The sequence below is a fragment of the Mastomys coucha genome, unplaced genomic scaffold (genome assembly GCF_008632895.1).
Source record: "Mastomys coucha isolate ucsf_1 unplaced genomic scaffold, UCSF_Mcou_1 pScaffold15, whole genome shotgun sequence".
In the NCBI taxonomy this organism is placed as follows: domain Eukaryota; kingdom Metazoa; phylum Chordata; class Mammalia; order Rodentia; family Muridae; genus Mastomys; species Mastomys coucha.
Genome location: NW_022196897.1, coordinates 46,016,498 through 46,037,013, shown reverse-complemented (window position 1 = coordinate 46,037,013; position 20,516 = coordinate 46,016,498). Strand labels below are relative to the sequence as shown.

At 43.0% G+C, this 20,516-nt stretch overlaps 2 protein-coding genes across 12 annotated transcripts in view; one reads left to right on the top strand and one right to left on the bottom strand.

Annotated features, from left to right (window-relative positions):
- Positions 1–2,053, bottom strand: part of Pkp4 (plakophilin 4) — a 207,744-nt gene extending 205,691 nt beyond the window's left edge. For 5 of the 11 annotated variants that reach the window (XM_031370321.1, XM_031370319.1, XM_031370323.1 and 2 more), the window contains exon 1: positions 1,729–2,007. The gene's annotated coding sequence lies outside the window, so the exon portion shown is untranslated. Of the gene's footprint in view, positions 1–858; positions 1,561–1,728 lie in introns of those variants that run through there. The other 6 variants (XM_031370317.1, XM_031370322.1, XM_031370320.1 and 3 more) reach the window with 4 other exon arrangements.
- A 161-nt stretch (positions 2,054–2,214) lies between these two features.
- Ccdc148 (coiled-coil domain containing 148) overlaps positions 2,215–20,516 on the top strand; it is a 263,630-nt gene continuing 245,328 nt past the window's right edge. The window contains exon 1 of the mRNA XM_031373199.1: positions 2,215–2,512. The gene's annotated coding sequence lies outside the window, so the exon portion shown is untranslated. The remainder of the gene's footprint in view (positions 2,513–20,516) is intronic.

Below are 20,516 nucleotides of genomic sequence, written 5' to 3'. Positions count from 1 at the left end.
ATGCGAAATACTCCATTTAAAAAGAGACAAATTCTTCTACTTTGTCAAAAGCAAAAACCTAACCCCGTTTCTGGGATAGCATCTGTCAAAATTTTGCTTTTCTGTATTAATTTAGGAAAAAAGAAAGAAAATGTATACTAGTCATTACCAATTTTATCCATATTTGCCAGTCTTTAAAAGTTGTAGGACTGCGCTTTTTATCCAGTTAAACTCACTGACAAAGAGAGAAATGGAGCTTTTCACTAATAAATTACATCTTGAAATATACATGACTGTGATGTCCCCAGGTTACTTGCTGTGGTAACTTACACGCCCCGAATTTAACTGTACCAGACAGTTCTATCTGTCCCATCGCTGGCCAAACACTGCTGCTCTGTTTCTATTCATTATGTATTATACCAGGCCTAAGCACAGCCCAGTATGACGATGGAAAATATCCCGATTCTTATGACAGCAGTGATGCATTCAAGATCTCTCGCAATACACCCCGGACCTGGAGCACTAAAAGACAATTTCTGATACAGCTAAAATATGTTGGCTCTAAGCTTACTCAAGAACGTTCAGCCCTGTCTCTGCGGGTATTCAGAAAACCCTGGTTTAAAAAAAAACAAAAAAACAAAAAAACAAAAAAACAAAAAAACCTCACTATCCAAATCTTGCAAAAGCAAACTTGCCAAGAGCCTTGTGCAACGATCAATAACCTTGGGTACACTGTCACCTAAATTCACGGTCCTGGAGACCAATGCAGCAAAAACCCAGAACCATAGGCTGGAGCCCCAAGAAAACTACCGCACTTCCCTCTCCACCGTCCTCTGCCGCAGGGAGAGAAGCGGAGGCAGGAGAGTGAACAAGGCTTACCAGCTCTGAAGATGCGCCGTGACCTCTGGCTACGCGGCGAGAGCAGGGCCGGGAAGGCGCTAGTGCGGCCGCGGCCCGTGCGGACTCTGTCCCTGGTGCATTCCTTGCATTCCAGCACAATCTGTCGCCAGCCTACAAGCTGGCAGCGCGCGTCGCCCGTTGGACGCACACACCTGCCTATCGCGGCGCCCGGAGCAACCGCGGCGCCTCCGCTGCTCGCGCTCGCTGGGTGTCGCACTCTGTCACTACGCCGCCAAAACCCGGCCCCGCCGCTCGTCCTCTCCTTTCCCAAGGAGTAAAAAGAGACAGGGACCCACGACCCTCCGATGGGTGCAGCTGCTCGCTCCAACTCCTGGCAGCGTGAGGAGGCAGGGCGGCGCGGGAGGGCAGCCCGGATCCTTAAGGCTGGGGAGCCCGCGAGGGAGGAGCGTGCGGTTTGCAGCCGCAAGCTGGGAGCCCTGGACCCTCCGGGCGGTCGCCACGCGCACCAGTGCGGCTCCCAGAGCCGGGGCGACACGCCGGGCGAGCGTGGGAGGCACGGTAGGCGGTTGCTTCGGTGGAGCGAGGGACCGACTCACAGACAGCCGGCCCCGGGCACGACGGCGCGCGGGAGCCTCGGGGCTCAAGTTCGAGAAGCGGTGGCGCGGTGCCGGAGGAAAAGCGACCGCGCCGAGCCGTGCGGGGCAAAGTTGTAGCGCCGTCGGGGGGAGGGGAGAGGCGGGCGGGATGGCGGAGCACGCGGCGGGGACCGGGAGACCGGAGCCAGGGAGCCGCGGGGGGCGCCCGGCCGCCGCCAGGTCTAGGCTCGACGCGCTCTGGGCAGCTAGTACCCCAGAGCCCCGTGCCCTCCCGCCAGCCCCGCGCACTTACTTTCCAGCTCAGGCGGAGGCCGTCGTCGCTTCAGGGACCAGGGACATCCGCGCCGAAGGGTCGCTGCTGCGGCACCCGAGCAAACTGGCCGAAGTGCGGCAGCCTCACCGCTGCCCTCCCCTCCCTCCCCACCCGCCCCCTCCCCCTAAGAGGCTCTCCCACCACCCCGGTGGCGGCGGCAGCTCGCCTCTATCCTGTGCCCATAGTGCCGCCACCGCGGCCGGCGTCCACGCGCACTCAGCCCCGGAGCCCTCTAGACTGCTCGGAGGCCGCCGCCCCGCCGCCAGCCCGCCCGCCCGCCCGGCCAGTCCCGGCACCCGGGAACGTCAGCACGCTGCCGTCCCCAGACAGGCTCCGCGCCCGCCCCATTGGGCGGAAGGAGAGGGCCGGCCCTCCCCATTGGCCCGGCCTTCATATTGAACGAGCCAATGGGAGCTACGGTCTCAGGTCGCCATGGAGACCGATGCTGTTAAGAGCGAGAGGGCCAAGAGAAGGTGGGGAGTGAGGATGAAGGTGTCTGTAGCCTCCGGCGCGGGAGGGGATGGGGGGGAAGGAGTATTAGGGGATTCCCGAGCGAGGGCTCTGAAATCGGGCGGGTCTTGCTTTTGAGTATTGCCAAGACTCTGCATGGTAGGGCTTGTCCCCAGCACCAAAGGCAGAAACAACTGAGCCCCTGGACTTTCTGCTTTACATTGAGAGCTCAGGAGTGGGCGTTTCATTTTTCCTGCATCTGGGGAGCCTGCAAGGCTATATGCATTTTGACCTTTGAGATCTGTGCAGCCCGGTGAGTTTACACTCTATTCCTTAAATCTCTGCTTCTTCCTGACGTCTCAGGGCCACTTAAATTCTTCCTCCAACCACTCCTCCTTCCCTGAGTCGACATTTCCTCAGATTTTTTTTTAGTTCTTCGAGCCTATAACCCCTCCCAACGAAAACAGGATTTCTTGCACGTGGTATTTTGATAAGGAAATTGAATGGGGTTGTGCTAAAGGATCAAACTACAACAGAATGAGTTCTCTGCTTCCCAAAGCAGCAAGTCTGATCTCTCCTCTCCCCTCCCTCTTGTACTGTGTGCTTTCTATGCTGAGCTTGGCAGGTGCATGCTCTTCCCAGTTTGTCTCAGGCTGGAGAAGTGCCAGAATCCATCCCAATGATTTCGCAAAAGAAAAATAGATTACAAATGATGGATTTTTTTTCTTTCTGACTGTTTTCCAGATATTTTTCTAAAATTGGTAAAGAAATGATGAATTGGGACAGGGAATTCATATTCACCCAAATCTTGACCTTCAATAATAAGTGTTCTACTTTCACTTAAATCATTTTGTGCTAGTTTGCTTGTGCTAATTATTTTTGATGAGTGATGTTCATAATTAGACGGTAGCTATTAATCTGGAACTTTTACACATGATATTGCTTCATAACATATTTTAAAAATAGTATCACTCTAGCATATAGCATTTATTCATGTTTCTTTTTTTGGTGGCTTTGTTATTTTCATGATATCCTCTTTAATAAAAAAAATTCTTATTCTATTTCCCATCAAAATAAAGGATTATATTAATTTTTCCTTGTTAATTTTGTGGGAAAAGCTGGTAGGAATTTTGACATTACAAACATTTTGTTGTGAGAAGCAGATTATTGATATGGAAGCTGTATATATCTAACTTACATTCTGAATTTTAATTGGATGGTATGTTTTGGCTTTTATGCTATAAAATATTGCCTAAGAAATAGGCAACTTGCTTAGAAAAAAATCTTCTTGATACTTATCATAAATTTGAAATTAATTGGCAGTCCCTTGCAGGATTGGACTGTGGAACAAAATGGAATGTATCACTTAAATATTTTAGAATTAGGGTGGAGCCAGCAAGCAGTAAGGTTGGAGGAAAGATATCGCACAGCTTGTCATTAGGAAAATTACCTGCTTTTGAAAAGTTTTTTTTGTGTGTTTGTTGTTGTTTGCTTGCTATTGTGTGTTTGTTTATAGAACAGAAAAAGTTAAAATGCGAAGATAAGTAAGATGTTTTAAATGTATAGTCAAGATACCAATAATTTGTTTGTTTTTTTAACATTTATTTTTATTTATATGAATACACTGTAGCTGTCTTTAGACACTCACCAGAAGAGAGCATTAGATCTCATTACAGATGGTTGTGAGCCACCAAGTGGTTGCTGGGATTTGAATTCAGGACCTTCAGAAGAGCAGTCAGTGCTCTTAACCACTGAGCCATCTCTTAAGCCCTTGTTTTTTCTTAATTTAAATAATACTAAATGAATGTAATATTTGCCTACTTACAGGAGAAAATGGGTTTCTTTTTTCCTCCTTCATAGAAAGAAGGAGGGAAAGAAACAATTTTGGTTTTACTCTAAAAATTATTTTCTTTTGTATATTTCTCAAAACACATATCTGTCAAATATTTTTCTATTGTTTATATATGTACAACCTACATGTCATTTCCATTGTCAGTAATTAAAATGTTGCTGAAACCCGTCAGGAATAACGGTTATCCCCTGAATTATTTGTCATTCAATATTACTTTTTTTCCCCTTTTACACTTAGTGGAAAGATTTTTTATTTTAACTTCTCCTAGAGAACTCCTCTCTCATCTGCCTTATTTCTGATGTCAAGTCTGTGCCTTCCTGAAGATCCCTCAACTTTGCAAGAGATCTTAAGATTCTGGGAATCTGGCAAGAGGCCCTTCTTCAACCCCAGTCTCAGTTTCTACACCTCATTGCCTCCATCTGTTCTTATCCAGCAGGGCCCTGAGCCTCTTCTCTGCTCAACTCCAACTGTGCAACCAAGTGCACAGTACTCTTACCAACAGGATTCTTCTCTGTTGCTTATATTTTCTCAGGTTGCCTTTTATTCGCTCTCCCTCTTAGGCTCCTAAATGTCTGTTCTTTTATGGACTGGGTTTCTGCTTAGCCTCCCTCTTTGTATGCTGGCCTTTCATGTCCCAGAAGCAGTAGACAGGAAGACCTCTGCTTTTTCATGCTGGTTGCTTTGACCCTGAGTACAACTGAAATTGTTCCAAAGGCCACGCCCTCTGTCCACAAAATCTCAGCTAGTTTTGCCAACTAAGTTCTCTTATCTAACACTGACCTTTGGACCAGGAGTAGGGTTCATGTCTATAATTGCAGCACCTGGGAGGCAGAGTAAGTAGTTCAGAAGTTCATCCTCACTCCTGTCTACATAGTAAGTTTCAGGACAGCCTTGGCTTCGTGAAGCCCTGTCTCAAACAAACAAATGAAAAACAAGTTTTAAACTTGGCAGGATTTGGAATTACTTGGGAAGGTAGGTTTTTTTTTTGTTTTGTTTTGTTTTTTGTTTTTAAATATATAAGCAGATTTAAATATGAATGAATGTAAGACTGCCACATTCATAGTCTTATCACATTTAAAATGAGTAATATGAGTCAAAGCAAACTCACCAATGTTACATCATCAATAAGCAAGAAGTTATGGCTACCTCTGACATGCTGATTATAGGGCTTCATTATTTTTTAACATTTTATTAAATCATTTACTTAATAAACAATTTAATTTTTATTAATAGTATTTTATATCAATTTTATATATGATAAATAACACATATACAAAATATATAAATATATTATCTATTAAAATATTTAATAAATTGAATAATTTAATTATTACATGTAAATATATTATCATCATGTTCTTTCCCTCATTGAAGTTATTCCAGATCTTCTTCCCTCCATACTCTCCCAACTTTAATTTCTTTCTCAAACATTAACACAAACTCAATACCAATACTCTCCCAAACCAAGAAAATTAACTCCCCTCCCCCCATAAAAACCACAACACCAAAACTCTAACCAAATAAAGGCATTCATAAAAAACAAAGAAAAGAAAAGGGAAAAAGTACTGTGGAGTTCATCATATATTAATCAACTATTCCTGAACATGACAGCTCCCTTGGCATGGTTGATACTTTAATGGAGTATTACTCATTAGAGAAAACTGACTTTCCCTCTCCCAGCAGGTACAAACCTTTACTCTATTGGCTAGGTTTTTGGTTTTTTTGGTTTTTGGGGGTTTTTTTGAGACAGGGTTTCTCTATTTAGCCCAGAGTGAGGTCCTGGAACTCACTCTTTAGAGCAGGCTGGCCTCGAACTCAGAAATCTGCCTGCCTTGGCCTCCCAAGTGCTGGGATTAAAGGCCTGTGCCACCACAGCCCAGCTATTGGCTAGGTTTTCATTCATTCATTCATTCTTTTTTTTTTTTCATTCTTTTTTTAATATAACAAACTTAATATAACGAGATGAAAACTATCACATTGAAGTTGTACAAGGCAAACCAACAGATGAAAAGAGCCCTAGAGAAAGCACAAAAACCAGAGACCCACTTGTGTGCACACTCAGGAATCCCATAAAAACATAGTTGTCATAGTTGGAAGTCAGCTTCCTGTAAGGTAGGCTGTACCATCCATCCCTGGAGCTGGGCCCTGCACAAAATGAAGGGGATGACAGTGCCAAGCTCTGCTCCTTGACTCGATGTCCTATCTGCTCTCTGGAGCACCTGCTTCTGTCCCTTCCCATATTTGGACTATACCCTGAAACCGTGAGTCGGCACGACCCCCTTCTGCTCAGTTGCTCTTGCAGGGTATTTTATAACAGCAATAGAGAAGAAGCTGAGACACTCCCAATTCCAGGCTTTCCTAGGGGATGCAAACCTTTGTCAGCCAGCTAGAGGATCCATTGAAATGCAAATGACCTCCTTGAGCAGAGAGCAGGTGAACTTTCTTTCTAGATCTGGCTGCTGCGTAGTGGTGGTAGAGAGAGAGGCATGTACTTAGGCTGAAGGCTGACAGCTGACAAGGCTTAAGAGGAATGAAGACTTTGGGCAACTTGACCTCAGGATCAGAAGAAAACAGCAGAACTCCAAGAAACTTTCCAGTACCATTGGCGAAAAGAAGTTGACCCAAACCTTTCAAGGACTAGTAAGATTTCAGTACTTTTACAGTGTTCACCATTTTCCTATTAGCTCATGATAGAGTGAGTGAAAAAAATTCCATTTTGAAATGTACCATAGAAAGGAAGCAATAGAGGATATTGCTATTTGATATCTTTATAGTAAGAGGTAGGATAACTCTACAGTAGGTAGTGACAGCAAAACCTCTGAGAATACACCAGTGCTGGTAGCTTTTATGATTGGAGAGGGATGTTTAAACAAGCAGGCAGGTAGAGAATGAGCAGCAGCAGAGGCTGAGCCTGGGGACCATGGCCAGGGCTCAAAACTAGTTCAGCTCAATTGTGTAGATACAGCACATTTTCTTTATCCATTCTTCAGCTGAGAGACATCTAGGCTGTTTCCAGTTTCTGGCTATTATGAATAAAGCTGCTATGGACATAGTTGAGCAAGTGTCCTTGTGGGATGGTGGAACACCTTTTGGGTATATGCCCCGCAGTGATATTGCTGGATCCTTGAAACTGTCCCGCAGTTTCATGAACTGGATTCTGCCTCAACCGAAGGGAGAAAGGAGACCTGAAACACAGAGTTCGAAAATAAAAGGACACGAAGCCAAGTTGAGGGTTTCCAATCAAGGCTCGTCTTTACTTTGGGGGTTCAGCATTTATATACAAGAGAGCATAACTGAATCTCTGGTTACAATGACATTTGAATAACATAAGGAATTCGGGAGGAGTCAGGAAGAGTCTAAACAAAGTCAAGGGGGAAGTCCAAGGGAAGCTGGCTGCTGGGCTGAAGGTGGAGACTCCGGGCGTCCCGCAGGTCTCAGCTCCGGGGAATGGCTGGAGGCACAGTCCACAGTGGAGGAGGAGGTCAACTACAGATGTCCTCAGGCTGTATACGTGCCTGTTCTGGAGTCTTCAAAGGCGGAACTCATAGTAGTGAGTCTTTGGTTCAGGCACAGCAGGCGTGAGTTGAGTCTCCCGTGGCAGGCTCCGATGTTTTGCAGCTGAGGGACCCCAACAGATCTTGAGGTAGAATTATTATTCCCAGTTTTCTGAGAAACTGCCAGATTGATTTCCAGAGTGGTTGTACAAGTTTGCACTCCCACCAGTAGTGGAGGAGTGTTCCCCTTGCTCCACATTCTCACCAGCATGTGCCTTCTCTTGAGTTTTTGATCTTAGTCATTTTGATAGGAGTAAGATGGAATCTCAGGGTCATTTTGATTTGCATTTCCCTGATGACTAAGGACTTTGAACATTTCTTTAAGTGCTTCTCAACCATTCTAGATTCCTCTGAGGAGAATTCTTTCTTTAGCTCTGTACCTCCTTTTTAAATTGGGTTATTTGGGTTATTGGTGTCCAACTTCTTGAGTTCCTTGCAAATTTTGGATATTAGCCCTCTGTCACATGTGGGAATGCTAAAGATCCCTTCCCAATCTGAAGGCTGTTGTTTTGTCCTATTGACAGTGTTCTTTGTTTTATAGAAGCTTCATAAGGCCCCATTTATCAATAGTTAATCTTAGAGCCATTGGTGTTCTGTTCAGGAAATTGCCTCCAGTGCCAGTGTGCTCAAGGCTCTTTCCCACTTTCTCTTCTGTGAGGTTTAGTGTATCAGGTTTTATGTTGAGGTTCTTGATCCACTTGGACTTGACTTTGTGCAGGGTGATAAATATGGATCTATTTTCATTCTATATGTAGACATCCAGTTAGCACCATTGTTGAACATGTTTTCTTTTTTCCATTGTACAGTTTGGCTTATTTATCAAAAAAAAAAAAAAAGTGTCCATAGGCATGTGGGTTTATTTCTGGGCCTTCGAGATTCAATTCTATTGATCAATCAATTTCAATACCATGCAACTATTAAAAACAAAGACACCATGAATTTTGCAGGAACGTGGATGGAATTTGAGAATACCATCCTGAGTGAGGTAACCCAGTCCCAAAAGGATATACATGACAGGAGCCTTGCATGGCTGTCCTCTGAGAGGCTCCACCCAGCAGCTGATTCAGATAGATGCAGACACCCATAGCCAAACAGTGGATGGAGCTTGGGGACTCTTGTGGAAGAATAGGAGGAAGGATTTTAGGCCCTGAGGGGATAGGAATGCCACAGGAAGACCAAGAGTCAACTAACCTGGAATCTTGGGACTCTCAGAGTTTGAACACACATGGGTTAGACCTAGGCCTCCCCACATATATGTAGCAGATGTGTAGCTTGGTCTTCATGTGGGTCCCAAAAAAATGGAGCAGGGGGGCTATCCCAAAGCTGCTGCCTATAAGTGGAATATGTTCTTCTATCTGGGCTGCCTTGTCTGGCCTCAGTGGGAGAGGAAGAGCCTAGCCTCACAGAGACTTGAAGTGCCAGGGTGGGGGATACCCAGGGGAACCCCTACCCACTCAAAGGAAAAGGGGGAGGGATTGGGGAAGGATTATGGTAGGAGGTGACTGGGAGGGGCCAATGAGCAGGATGTAAAGTGAATAAGTAAAAAATAATATTAAATGAAAAATAAAATAGTTCAGCTCAGTTGGTTGCAAGATCACTGCCCTGCCTTCAGCCACATTATCTGAATATGCAAATCTTTCATCATCCTAAAGACCCTATTGGGCTTCCTAGCCCTGCCCCAACCCTTCACATCTCCAGCTGACTTCTGTTTTGGTGTATTATTGTGGCACTTGACATTTTACCCCCTGGTGTAGTTGCTCCTGTGTGAACATTCTGCCCACGAGGATGCGTTCTCTGGCACATCCATGACTGTCCCTTCAAGCGCTTGGTACTCCTGAAGTATTCCCCACAGTGATCATTAATCACTGTAGGCCTGACTTCCAACTATGACAAATAGGAATCAGTAACGTCGGGAGATAATTAGAAAAAGATGAAATTAAATATTCAGTGTAGAAAATGAGACTCTAGGCAGAGTAGAGATTTTTTTTTTTTCCCTCTGTAGCCTTCAAAGACAGCAAGGCCTTGGAAACAAGAAAACATGAGTGGAAACGTGCCTGAGAAGAAGTGGAGTCGTGTGGTATTTTATTCACTGCTCAGACTATAAAACTCTGTTTACTAGGGAAAGTGATTGAAACTCAGCTTTGCCAACATAGGGTCACTTGATTTTTGTCTTCCTGTGAAGATCCAAAGTTATACTGCCTTCCGAAACCAGATAAGTTCCTTAGAATTTAAAAGTTTCACAAAATCAGGATGCCATCAGACATTTGGTATGTGTAACAGGCATCTGTTCTGTGTGATGACTCATAGACCTCCCCCCACAGCCTTTGAAGGAGACAGCCCTATGTGACTCATGATCCTCTGTCTCCCTCTCAGCAACAACCTCATGGGGGCCTAATCTAACATAGCCAGGCCACTGGCTGTTTACCTGCGACTGTGATAGCATCAGCCGGTGTCTTCTGGCCATGCAGAATCTAGAGAGCAAGCAAGCTGCCTCAGCCCTGATGTTGCCTCAGCTGCTATTGAAGGAGACCCCTGTTTGCCACCTCAAAATACTGCTTAGGATCTGGGGAGCTAGCTAAGTGGTTAAGTACTCTTGCAGAAGACCTGACTTCAGTTCCCAGCACCCATGTTTAGCAGCTGATGACAATTAGGAAATCGCGCTCCAAGAGGTCAGATACCTCTGGTCCTGGCAGGCACTAGAACTAGCAAGCACATTCCAGTCCTGCCCCTGAAAACACACAGAATTTTTAAAAAGCCTCTGCTCTTAACTTCTGGTTCTGTGAGCAGTGGTGGGGAGACACAGCTCAACTTAGCTACTAGCAGTTCAGGGTCCTCCTTGCCCTCTTAGAGATCTTCATGTAAGCCCATGAACAAAAAAACGAGCATGCCAGGCTTCTGAGATGGCCCAGGCCAGTTGGGTGCCTGTTGCCAAGTCTGATGGCCCGGGTCCAGTCCCAGGAACTCATGGTGGGAAGAGAGAACCAATTCCTGGAAGGTGTCTTCTGACCTCTACACGTGGGCCACGTCACACACGATAATAATAAATTGGATATATATATTTTTTTCAATACTCATGGAAAAAAATGGGAATCAGGGATGCTGTGTCTAGCGAAACTGTCCTTCAAAACTAACTGTCACAGTCATAGACTGACCTATGTTGAGAGTGCTGAGAGAGCCCACAGAGAGGCCAGCTCTCAGTAACACTAGAAGCAAGAGAGGGCATTCAGGCAAGGGCAGGGAACCACTCAGCAACCTCCCTTTGGGATGCAGAATGCTATAGTTTGGATCTGGACCACTTCCCCAAAGGCCCCTCTGTTAAGGCCTGTTTTCCAGCATGCCACTGGGGCCTTTGAAGGGGAGTGTAGAGTTGTAGGATTCCATCTTCCAACTCTCTTAGCTTCCTGGCCTCCTCCTGTGTTCCCTACTAGGGCACCAGCACAGGCCCCAGGGTAGTGAGGCCAGACCTCTGTGGGCTAAAAACATGGGCCAAAAGAAATTATTCCTCTTTAGAAGCAGATGATGTTAAATATTCATTGTTGAAACAGAAAGCTAATTAACATATAGCTCTTTCCTCCGTGGCGTCCTGGGGTATCAAATGATCATTCAACATGAAGAGATTACAGTTGACTACTATGAATTTGCTGTTATAAAGGGCTCTTTCAGGTTTTTCCCAAAGTAAATAATCAGAAAATAAGACCCCTTATATATTTTTTTTTTAACTCCAGAGCTCTGTCTGTTTCATATTTATCAGAGAGGGGAAGAATCAACCCATACAAGAGCTCTCTCTACACAGTCCTCTGGCATGAGACCTGGCTCTTATTCTCTCCCTGGACCACCATTTCCTCTGCAGACCTGCTCTCCTGACTTCACTCTCATGGGCTCCCTAGTAACTTGTTACAGCTTCGTGCCCCTATGAGGTTGGACTGAGAGACAAGTGACCAACACTTGAAAGTCACTGTACTGCTGTAAACCTTAAGTCCAAAACTGCCCTGTTTTTATAGTTTGATAATTGTTCTAAATAAAAGGGGGCAATGAATGGATGCAGAAAAAGTCAATAAGAAAAAATGCTAATTTATAATAAAATGCTCATTAAATAAGCAGTAGAAGGGATCTCTCTCCATAGCATAAGGAAGCTGTGTGAAAGCCCAGAGTCAAGTCTGTGTTTATCATGGAAAGACTGACTTAATTCCATCAAGACTGAGAGTAGAGTCTATGGCCAATGCACTGTGTGCATTGAAAGTAAAGGGGAAAAAAAAGACTTAGTAACTGAACTAGAGAGTTGAATGAGGTCATCCACACACATCCCTACTGTTCAGCACTCTGCTGACTGTCCTAGCCAGTGGAATAAGGAGAAAATAACAAAATCTATCAGCATATAGATCAGAAAGCAAAAGAAACTAAAGCTATGTACCTTGGTCACAGATGCCATGATCCTGCCCATATAAGACTGTAAAGAGGCCAGGCAGTGGTGGCGCATGCCTTTAATCCCAGCACTTGGGAGGCAGAAGCAGGCAGATTTCTGAGTTTGGGGCCAGCCTGGTCTACAGAGTGAGTTCCAGGGCAGCCAGGGCTACACAGAGAAACCCTGTCTCTACGAACAAAAGAAAAAGAAAAAAGAAAAAAAAGACTGTAAAGAATATACATGTAGGCACCAAATTGATGAACTTTGTGAAGTCACAAAATATATAATCATTATATAAAACCAGTTACATTTCCTATGGTTGGGTCTAGCAACCTGAAAATCAACAATAACAACAAAATCCACTCACAACATTAGTATTCACAGCAATAGAAACCACAATATTTATTCATTCATTTTAAAAAGTAAGGCATAATACCTCTGATCTATAGACTCAATGTGATCCCTGTCAAAATTCTAGCAAGTATTGTTGTAGCAATCGATCATCTTGAAGTGGAAATGCAAGGAAACAAGACTTCCAAAACCAGTGTTTTGTAGAAAGAACAAAGAGTAATTACAATACTTAATTGTAAAACTTACTATAAAGCCGCAACAACAAACGCAATATTGGCATGATAGCCCCATGGAACAATGAGAAAGCTGATCCAAAACTCAGCCCTTACATTGCAGTCAGCTCCTTTCAACAAAGATTCCAAGGCAGGATTCATGGGGAGAGTCTTTTCCAGAGATGCTGCCAGGATGATGCCATTGAATATCCATATGCACAGCAATAGACCCAAGCTCTTAGCTCACACCATATAGGAAAAACGTCTACACCACATCTACCACAGACCTACATATGAGAGATGGAAATTAGAAGACTTTTGACAGGAGAGGAAAAAAAATCTTTGTATCCTTACTTTTGGCAAAGATTTCCTAGTTATATCTCCAAAAGCATTAACTATAAAAGAAGAAATTAATAACATATTTTATAAAACTGCAGCACTTTCTCTGCAGAAGAGGGGAACAAACCAGTAGGAAAATGCAAATGCAGGAGTGTGGGAGGGGTGGGCACACCAGAATTAAGCCAAGGAACTCAATAGAAACTGGGGTATATGGACCGGAGAGATGGGGCCATGGTTAAGAGCACTCACTGCTCTTGTAGAGCAGTCATTCCTCCCCAGTTCTCCAATCAGGTGGCTCACCATGGTCTTGAACTGTCTTGACTTCCAGTTCCAGGTGATGAGACATATCTGGCTCTGAGGTCACAGGTGATAGGACACAATGCAGGGACAAACACACACTCACACACATAATTAAAAACAAAATCCACTCATTTTACCTGGAAAATACTTTAATAAGCGCATCACTAGTGCAGTACTCAAGTGACCAGTAAGCATATGAAGATATTCTCAACAACAATCATTAGGGAAATCATTAAAACCATGATAGGGTTTCACAGAATGGTTATAAACTTCTGACTGGAAAGGAAAATGTATAACTGTTCTGAAAAAATATGGTGTGAGGATTTCTTAAAGACATAAATGTAAACTTGTCATATGAGCTTTCAATTTTACTTCAGGAAAATGCATGTTATAGAGACTTGTACATGAAAAGTAATAGAATTTACTATAGTGAAAACCTGGAAATAACCCAGGTACCCTCAACCGCTACTAACCCTGAGCAGAATACTATCCTGCTTTAAAAAGCAGGAGCTATAGAGACATGCTAGATGGATGATCCTCTAAAACATGTCAAGAGAATACAAAGCCAGGTACAAAGGACATGTGCAGTATGATGTCATTTATATAGAACTTCTGCAAAGTTTAAAATACATCACTAGTGATTTCCCTTGGCCTGGGAAGGAATGACTTAGCAGGAGTTATGTATGAAGGACAGTTTTCTAGGGAGGGTGGTGATGCCAGTACAATATACTTTTATTAAAAAAAAAACTATATTGTTATAATGGATGCATTTTTGTTGAATAAAATTATGCCTCAATAAAGCCTTAATAAATAAAACCTTTTTAATAATGACAAACACATCTTTAAAGCTCTGGTATATGAGCACAGTAAATCTGGAAGTAATTTTGTCATGATTGAAAAAGCCTCCAAATGATGCTTCATGGCGTTCAGGGCTCATTTATTAGACATTTAAAAAAAATATCAAAGAAAACTGGTTCACATCAGGAAATCCAGGAATTTATTAGAGAAAAATATTAAACTACAACCATTGTATAATTGGTGAGTATAATTGAAATTAGAATGTTTTAATTGGAAGTATGAAGCCAGTCCGTGTCTGTTTCTGTTTTAGCTGTTTATAATCATTAAAGCAAGCATAGGGAGAGAGGCTGACCCTGGCTTAGAACCCTCCTATTACCTGGTACCCTACCAAGATTTACAAGACAGTGAGCAGTCTTTATCACATAAGTCTCCTTAAAATGTATGTGAATTGTCACCATTATTATACTTATCAATAATTTATACCTTCCTATGTGTATATTTTTGTATATTTGCATTTTATAATTTACATTACATCAGAATGACATTAGATTTAAAGTAAGTACTTTGGAAACTATGTTGTTTGTTTAATAATGGGCTTGTGTGGTGGGGTATGTTTGGTGTTCTAGCTTGCTTTTGTTGCTGTGGTTAAAAAAACCTGACCAAAATCAACTTTGTGAGGAAAGAGTTTATTTTGTCTTTAAAGTTACAGTCTGTTATCCAGGGAGACCAAGGCAAGAATTCAAGATTGGTGCTGGAAGCAGAAACCATGAGGGAGAGCTTCTCGCTGGCTTTGCTCATTCTACCTTACTCAGCTACCCTCTTAAAAGCCCAGACCCATCTGCCTAGGGATGGCACTGCCCAGTTTTCTATACCTTCCTACATTCCCTACCAAATAAAGAAAATGCCTCTCGGACATGGGCACCAGTCAGTCTGACCTAGGCATTTCCTCATTTTAGGTTCCCTCTTCCTAGGTGACTATGGGTTGTAACAAGCTGACAGCTGAAGTTAATTAACTAAGACATCTAGATACCTCAGCTTTTCCAGAATACCTGTAGATAAACTTTTATTTTCTGGTTTATATTTTGGTTTGGTTTGGTTTTTTTTTTTCCCTGGGTTTTCTCTTTTGTGGGTCCCAGGACTTGAAATAAGTCTCTGGTAAACTATATTTTGATCTTACCCTTTGCTTTCTGTTTGTCATGATGAACACTTATATCGCCCACCCCTGTTCCATCCCAAGAGCATCTCCAGTACACCTGTCATGACCATTACTGTGTGTCCCCACTTGAGGACAGTCAGGTGTCTGCAGTCTGCTGCTGGAGACAGGGGTCGTCTTTGGACACATCCTCATGTTGCGATTGTGAAAGAGAAACAACAAAAACACACAATAAAGAAAGCCAGAACATTTCGGTACAGAAGAGAGATGGGAAAAAAGGGAAACATTGACCCCACACAAAATGAGTGCATTTATGGCCAAATAGGAATTCTGATGTTAGGAATTCTCCCAGTAGCCCTTGGACTTCCTCTTCCTGTAAGTGGCCTGAAGTGACCTCTGAAAATGGTTGGCTATTCTCTTGACCCAGAAAACCCTACAAAAGCATGCAGATCACGAGGTTCAAATCTCCGTGCTCACTTTAAGAACACTGCCTAGGCCATCAAGGGTATACACATCTGGAAAGCCACCAAGTATCTGAAAGATGGCACTTTGAAGAAGCCAAGTGTGTGGTTCCCGGAGTATAATGGTGGAGTTCGTAGGTGCACCCAGGCTAAACGGGGGTTGAACACAGGGTCCGGGGCCAAAAAAGAATGCTGAGTTTTTGCTGCCTATGCTCAAAAATGCAGAGAATAAGGCTGAACTTACAGGTTTATATGCAGATTCTCTAGTCATTAAACATGTCCAGTGAAGAAAGTGCCTAAGATGCGTGAGTCCCTTACACAGCTCATGGTTGAACTAACTTATACAGGAGCTCCCCTGCCACATTGAGATGACCCTCACTGAAAAGGAAAAAAAAAACAAAAAAAACAAAAAAACTGTCCCAAAGCCAGAAGAGGAAGTTGCACAGAAGAAAAAGGTATTTCAGAAGAAACTGAAGAAATTCAGCATAAAATAAATGTAGGTTGTCCCACTCCCCCATACACACACTCCCACATCCCCCACCTCCCCACAAACCCCATCCACCCACACCCCTCCACATGCTGATTTTAAAATCCTGCTTTTAGTGACTTAATGTGTACCTTTGGAAAAGTCATCTACTGTTTCCCTGTCTGTTACATGTCCACAGAAATGAGGCTCTCTGAACCACTCCACTTCTTCTTAGCATTAGTTACTAACTTCAAAACCATTGTATAACTTCCGAACTTCAGCACAAGGATGTTACCATACTTGAGGAGTAAGGCTGGGGTTCCCAGTTCATAGTGTTCCCTCTCCCCTCACCTTGTTTGCCTTAGGCTTGACAATATCTCACCTCTGATTTTAAAGGCCACAATTTAATCAGCTTTTGGAGCTTCTCCTTAATCTCATTTTTGAGTTAAGTAGGTGTACTGGCTGGTTTTGTGTGCCAACTTGACACAGGCTGGAGTTATCACAGAGAAAGGAGCTTCAGTTGGGGAAATGCCTCCATGAGATCCAGCTGTGGGGCATTTTCTCAATTAGTGATCAAGGGGTGGGGGAAGGGCCCCTTGTTTGTGGTACCATCTCTGGGCTGGTAGTCTTGGGTTCTATAAGAGCAGGCTGAGCAAGCCAGGAGAAGCAAGCCAGTAAGCAGCACCCCTCCATGGCCTCTGCATCAGCTCCTGCCTGTAGGTTCCAGCCCTGTGAGAGTTCCAGTCCTGACTTCTTTTGGTGATGAACAGCAACATGGAAGTGTAAACTGAATAAACCTTTTCTTCCCCAATTTGCTTCTTGGTCATGATGTTTGTGCAGGAATAGAAACCCTGACTAAGACAGTAGGGTGGGCCTTGTCAGAGCCTTACTGTAGGAAAGTACCAACACGACCATGGTACTTTCCTACACATATGCTTCCACTGAATATTCCAATTTAATACTATTCACTTATCTGGCTTTTAAAAATATACAGCTTTGGGGCTAGGAAGAACATTGGAAATTATAAATGAGTATTAAAATTGGCCAAATAACTTGTATCTCAGACTTTGACCCAATCTTTTTTAATTCCCTGATGGAAGAAATAAATAATATTAGTGATGTCCCTGTTTGCTGTGGATATATAAATGTCTGTTTATGTTTTCTAAGACTAGTGTAATATAAAATCTGAACCTTTTGTAAGAAATTATTAGAGATGGGCACATTTCTATAATCCCAGCACTCTGGGATGGTTGAGTTAGGTGACAAGGTTGAAGCCTGACTGGACTACATCGATAAATGCTTTCTCAAAAGGGGTTGGGGGGGGGAGATGAAGAACTAAGTACCTTGGAAGACAGTCATGCAATGATACTAAGAACTCTCCGTCGCATCTAACTAAATGACTTGTGTGTGCACACTTCCGCACAGTACTGTCTGACTCTCCGGAAGAGGACAGATGGAGGGACTTTGTATTTGGTCTTCAGGATGGGTGCCCTGTGATTATTTTTGTGTTCTAGAAATTGAGTTGTAACCTACAGAGTACTTGTGTGCTCGCAGCTGCTAAATTACATTTTATGCAGCTGGTGGAAGGGCGCTGAACTCCAAGCCGGGCAGTCTGGCTAAGTCCCAGCCTGACTATCGCCCTCACTTTCTGGGATCCTAGACAAAGCATTTAATCTTCCTGACCCTGTATTTACTGATCTTTAAATGGATTGGTCAGACTAAAGCCATTTCTGGGCCCAGGTTAATTAGTGTGTGAGGTGAAATACTGCATGACCTTACTATAAATGTAGGGTTTTGGTTCCTTACCAAGCATGCTGATCACACTACTCTAGCCCGTAAGCCTATTTCTCCATCTCTACTTCCCGTTTCCTGTAGAAGCTGTCTTGGGGCAAAGCCTATCCTTTGCTCTTTCTTTGTCCAAGACATGCCTTCCACTATGCCTGCATCTCATTCTCCTTTCTGTAACTCTAGGACCTTACCCATAGCACCAGAGTATCTGTTTACTTAAAAACAAAACAGGGGCTGGAGATATAGCTCAGTGGGTAAGGCCACTTTGCTGCTCTTGAAGAGGACACACACAAGTTTTCATTCGAGAGTCTATGTCAGTCAGCCCACAACTGTGGAGAGCTCTAGCTTCAAGGGGCCTTCTGGCCACTGTGGGCACATGCATATGTATAGAGTACCTATATATACATAAGTGAAAACAATATAAATACATTTTTTGTGGGGTTCCACTCTTAAACAAAAGAGCTAAGACAGGCAACTAAGGATGCTGAGATAGAGAAAAAGCCTTTCTTAGGGATAGGTCCCCTAAATGATTAGCCAAGACAAAGTAGGCAGCTCGGAAGCATGGAATTGTATTTGCATGTTTTTGTATACACACACACACACACACACACGCATACACACATACATGTTATCATTACATAATACATGCAACGATAATAAAGAAAAAGGGATTATCAGTTTGAGCATGGATGGGGACATGGGAGGGATCTGGAGGGGATTTGAGAGAGGAAGGGAGCCAAACCAAACCAAACCAAAAAAACAAAACAACCCAAAAAACAAAAGGACCTGTTATAATTCAATTCTAATTAAAAATGTATAAAAATTTTAAACTAGTGAGTAATAACAAATCTTAAGTTAAAACTAAATTAAAATTTGTGAGCATAGTTGGACAAGCCTATGATTCCCAACACTGTGGAGGCTGAGGCAAGACACACCTAAGTTCGAGGCCAGTGTGTACTACACAGTTAGTATGTTATAGTGTGTTAGAGGCAGCCTACAACACACAGAGAGACCTCCCCACCCCGACGCCCATCCCCCTATCTCAAAGAAAGCAAAACAAAAACCACATAAACTACGAAGGGTTAACTGAAAGTGCCCTGCCTGTTTGCTGATCAGTCTCCACCACCTGAGAAAAGCTTTCCTTCCCTGAGCCGGGCAGAAGCATGTGAAGCTGGGTGTGTGGACTGGAGCAGACAACCTGGCTTTGTTTGCCTGGTTGTCCTTTCAGCAGCTGTATCAACTTGGATCTGTTTCCTCACCTGCAAAGTAGAAGCAAGAATGTTTATCCAAGCATCATGGCACAGACCAAGCCAGGCCCCTCTAGGTCCTCATAGGATGGTGTTGGCTTCTGTGCAGGTGAAGGAGGAGTGAGGGAGCAGCCTCCTCGAAGAGCAGGGTGTGCTAGTTCCGGGGCCTCTGAAACAGCACACCTGCCCTGCCTCCTGCTGTTTCTTGCCACATTCTTACCCAGAGATGTACATACTGGACCAAAAGAACGAAATTAGCATAATTTGTGGATGGTATTCTTCTCGTTTCATTTGAAGCTACCTATGGCAAATTTTTCTCCCAAGTAAAATTTCTGTCTGAAGCATTTTGTTGCTGTTGTTATTTATTAGTTTCTTGAGGTTAGTTCTGTTTTCTACCATGCTTCCCAACTGGCTGGCGTGCTGTAATTATTATGCTCTGAGTCTATTAAAGAAAAGGGCCCTGGAACAGTCCTTTGGACAGCCATTTTATATAGCATTCCATTTGAAAGGCAGCACACACAAAAATTGTTCTTAGTGAAAGTTAGTTAATGAAAACATTGCTGCACTAACATCCAAGGAAAGGGGCAATGTGTTCTTAGCCTTTTAAAACCACAGAATAACCTAGCCACTCATAAGAAAACCAGTTATTTATTTTCTTTACAACCTTAAAAAATATCTTTGTTTTTTTGACACCAACGCTCCTTTGTTCTCTATCAAAACAAGTTTTAAAAGATGTAACAGTTACCCACACACACACACCTTTTTTTGTTAACAAGAGAAAGCCAGCTGAATTAGTGAGGTTCTAAATGAGTACAAAGCCTACTTTCCACTTCAATATTTGAATATATGGGGGGTTCAAGAGGAGCATTTACAGACTTTCTAAAGTGTACCAATATACCTAACAGTCTAAAGAATAAGCGAAACAAGTCTCACACTCACACAGCATAGGACAAGATTTTGACCGATATACCAAAGTTCTTCAGTATTTATAGAATTATGATGTTGCATAAACCTGCAACATAAATCTGGATGAATCAACGACTAGTTTACTTTCATCAAACTCTACTAGATGGAAACAAAAAATACTAAACATTATTGATAAAGGGCCAGTTTGTATATGGACTTTATCAGATTTCAAATATTTTCTTAAAACTGTAAAAATAAACCCTACATATCAACAAATGTAGAAATTAAAATTCCTAGGCTCCAAGATGCCATATTGGAAAGAATTTTGTCTTAGAAAAAAACTGGATCTGCATATTTTTATTCAAACATAAACATAAGGGGAAATATACATTTCATAATAGTAAAACTAAGACTTCACAAAGGCAGCTTACAGTAACTCATTGCTCAATTTTTTTTTGAAAAATCACTTCAGTCAAATCACATTTAAA